Below are 4242 nucleotides of genomic sequence, written 5' to 3'. Positions count from 1 at the left end.
AATTCCGAAGAATTTTACAAGTAGGTGATCTGTCACCACAGTAGCCATATTCATATGCAACATAAAATCAGAGCCACACACGTGCAGATCCAGGAAAAACAATGGCTATTGACCTTTGCATGAGCATTTGTTCCTGGGTTCTGCTGCTACACTTTGTTTGCTCCCTGTTCATTGGTTTAGCTATAGGGTGCAGTGGCCAAGAAGCTGAGGCAGGCATTAAAGATCTAAGAAAATTTCATGGCAGAAAAATTTAAGTGGGGAAATTCTATCTATTGGGTTAGATGTTTTCTCATGGGAATCACGGAAAGAGAACCATTACTGATCTTAATGAAACAACCTGCCTAGCACAATTCTTCCCACCTTTCTGAGAACTCCCCACACACAACGTTATCACAGGCCACAGTGGCAACCAGGAAGAAGGGTGCAGGCCACTCTGAATTTGGGCAGAGGTTTCCTATACTTTCTGAGGCCCTTATGGCCTCTTTTGCCGGGGATGGGGAGAAGATAGGCCCACTGAGCACCATCAAAGGAGGCTAGGTCTGCTCGTAGCAAGGGGACTCAGGCATCCTGCTCTAACCTTGACCTCGGAGACTTTTGACTCACCACGTGCCATTCATTAGACATAACAAATCTCCCTGCAGGGCAGTTCCACATGCTTTGAAGATCCAAAAGGCCTCTCAGTTGCCTGATCACCCTCCACACTCTCCACCCAAAACTCCCCCAGGGTTGAAGGAAACCAGTACCTGATTTCCAAGTGGCATTGTGGTATTTCAGCAGGTAATGGAGGAATTCATTACCCAAATGATTCTGGCCAGACCTCTAGTGGTCTAGGTGAGCTGTGGGTTCAAGGCACACCATAGATTCCTGAAGACCAGAGAGAGCAGTGAGCTTTGTCCAGAAAAGAAGTCCCCTGGGTGCTTCTGACCAAGCTCAGACTCAGTCACTCCCCCAACCACAAATACCAGGATGAACAGAACCAAACAGCCAATGAAGGAAGTTTCCTGAACCCTCCTCCCAGGCATTCACCTCTGTCACAACCACCTCCTTCCACCCACAACTCCAGTTCCCTCCTCTAGCCACAGAAACCACCCTCCACCTCCCTTCCCCAACCCCTACCCACAGCCCCAGTGTTGTAGGTGACCTTGGCTTATATGGTAGATTTTCAAGTCTCTTTTGCCCACAGTATTGCAGTCCTTTCTGTAGTGGTTTTTCAAACGATTTCAGCAGCACACCTAACTTTTAAACGAAACCTTTTTGTAAACCCCAAATATGTCTGAGTGATGAAAGGATAAAGAGATGCCTTAATCTTTAGTATTTCTGAACCTTCACTGCACACCAACATAACACCCCATACCAACACAACACCCCAGTTTCTGCCCCAGGCAACTGAGTGGATGTTGGTAATATTTAGTAAAATAGGGAATGGAAGCAGGTTTTATTAGGGAGGGTGAGATGATGAGAAGGGATGAGTCTAGTTTTGAGCCTGCTGAGCTTGAGGCTTCCAACCAGAAACATCAAGTTAGGGACACTGGTCCAGCACTCACAGAGAGATCTGAGCTATTGTTACTGATATTGTGGGTTGAGTGTGCAAAATATATTTTTTCTATAACTAAACTGAATTTATTCAAGTTCCCATTCAAACAAGTGATAGAAATGAAATCAGTTATTTAGTTTCCCTTCACCAGGTTGTAGGAGGTGGGGTGGGGACTGGGGAATTTCTTAGTGCAAAACATCAGGAGCAGGCATTTTGTCCGTGCTGCTGATCTCATACACAATGAGATGACATGGTGTGATCTGGTCCCAGATCACTGGTTAACACAGGTTGCAGCATCCCCTTCGTCCAGCCTCTCCATGCTTCCTGCCTCTGTCTCTCTTCTCTTTCCATTCCCTGCTAGTAGTTAGGGGAAACATCCTTCCCTTGCTCATGCTGCTGTGGGCTGTGAAGAAACCAGAAGAATATTTCCACTGCTCCAGCCCCATGTTGAAAGTAAGGGCCAGACCGTGATCTTGACACTTTCTAGACCATACCCAGGAAAAGGGCACAGGTTTCCTCTGCTTGTGTTTTCCTAAATAAATAAAGACATGGCATAATTAAAATGTAATTATTAAGACATATTTAGTTAATTTACATATTGTATTTTGTAGTCTGAAAACGTAAAATAGATCTTCTTTTAAGTTACCAGTGGAATGTTCACAAAAATTGACTGAACATAAAGCCACAAAGAAATAATTTTAATTTCCAAAAGTAAAAATAATACAAAAAAACAAATCATGGTCATAATGCAATAAAACAGACATTAGTCAGTGCGGTAACATAACCGATCCCGGAGAAGCCAGCGGGAGCCCCAGGGAGAGTTCTCTTTTCTTTGTGAAGGGCAGGGTGCCCTGGAATGGGTTCACCCAAAAGAGGAGCCCATGAAAGAAATAAAAGAAAAACAAAAACAAAAACCGGACATTAGTAATAAAGCCAGAAATTTAAAATTTTGCTCTTAAACACTCTTAGATGAAAGAGGAAACTAGAAGAAAAATTGAAAAATATCTAGAAAATCCTACAAATAAGAATCTATGGGACATAAATAGCATAGAGGAAAATGCCTGACCTTTAATATTTATATTAATAAATGAATTAAAGTTAGAAAACATAGAAATGACATTACTAAAGATAACAGCCAACATTCCTAAATTAATTTGAGTAATGAAGACAGAAGCCAGATTGGAATGATGGTATGAGTTGGAGGTGAGAGGCAGCTGAGGAAATGCAGACAGAGACTGTAAACAACTCTTCCAGAAGCTTGGCTCTGAAAGAGAAGACAGACACAGGGCAGTAGTTAAAAGTGGATTAGCCTTAGAAAGTGAGAGAAACACTAAATATTTTGACAGAAGAGGAAAAGGCAAGGATGGATGCCAGTACAAGACAAATTTATGGATGTGAGTAGGAAATTGAGAGTTCACAGCTGAAAATTGTATTTTTCCTGCAAATATTCAGTATAGAAGCACAAGTATATGAGATTTGAGGAGACAGGAAAAGGTTTAAGTTGACCCTATAGCATATGGGAGGCAATAACAGGGAAATACAGGATTATTGGGCATTGTTGAAGGCTCATACCTGGAGGAACTCAGTCTGTCCAGAGGTGTGACCTACAGTGTGCTTAGCAGTGTGGGTGCTGTGAAGAAGATGTTGGATTGATCTAATGTTGGAATTTTCCTGGGCAGGTGGAACAGAAGGCAAATGGACCAAAAAGGTAGAAGAGATAACCCATTTATTCATTTATTGGAAGTCTAAAACCAAGCCTTAACAGTTATCACATACAGCCTCCATAAATTAGCTGCTTGCCAGAACAAAATTCAATGCTCTTTAAAGGTAAACAATGTCACCCACATGAGTTGCAGTCTACAATATAGAGCTGACAATTAAAAATTGCTTGATATCCAAAGAAGTAGGAAAATGTTACCCATAGAAATAAAACTTATCAATGGAAGCAGACCCTGAGATGATTCAGATCTTGAAATTAGTAGCCCAGGATTTAAAAGCAGCTACTATAAACATGTTTAAGTAGTTAAAGAAAAATACAGTCTTTATGAGCAGCAAATGGAGACTCTCAGCAGGAAAATGAAACTTCCCCCCCTTTTAGGAAATTCTAGACTGAAAAATACAATAATTGAAATGAGTTTACTGGATGAGTCTAACAGTAAACTGGAGAGGGCAGTAGTAAGGTTCCATAAGCTTGAACAGAGCCATAGAAAACATCCAATCTGATGTAGAGAGAGAGAAAAAATGGCAACAAAATAAACAGAGCCTTAGTGATCTGTGGCAAAACACCAAGCGAACATACATTTAATTGTAATCCCAGAAAAAAGGAGGGAGAGAATAGGGTAGGAAAAATATATGAAGAAGAAATGGTTGCAATTTGCCCAAATTTGGTGAAACACATCCATCTACAGATCCAAAAAGCTTTGCAAGCCTCAAGCAAAGAAAGTAACACCTAGGCATATCATAGTCAAATTTCTGAAAATTGTGAAACCAGCCCAAGAAAAATGACATATTACATTCAGGGGAACAATGACATAAATAATGGCTGCATTTTCATCCGAAACAATAGAGGCCAGGAGACATCTTTAAAGTTCCAAGCAAAAACATATGTCAACCCAGAATTCCATACCCATTAAAAATACCTTTCAAAAATTAGGATGAAATAAATATACTTTAAGATAAATGAAAACCGAGAGAATCTATCACCAGGA

Source organism: Dasypus novemcinctus, chromosome 27, assembly GCF_030445035.2.
Source record: "Dasypus novemcinctus isolate mDasNov1 chromosome 27, mDasNov1.1.hap2, whole genome shotgun sequence".
In the NCBI taxonomy this organism is placed as follows: domain Eukaryota; kingdom Metazoa; phylum Chordata; class Mammalia; order Cingulata; family Dasypodidae; genus Dasypus; species Dasypus novemcinctus.
The sequence above is the reverse complement of the archived record's forward strand: the minus strand, read 5'-3'. Positions refer to the sequence as shown.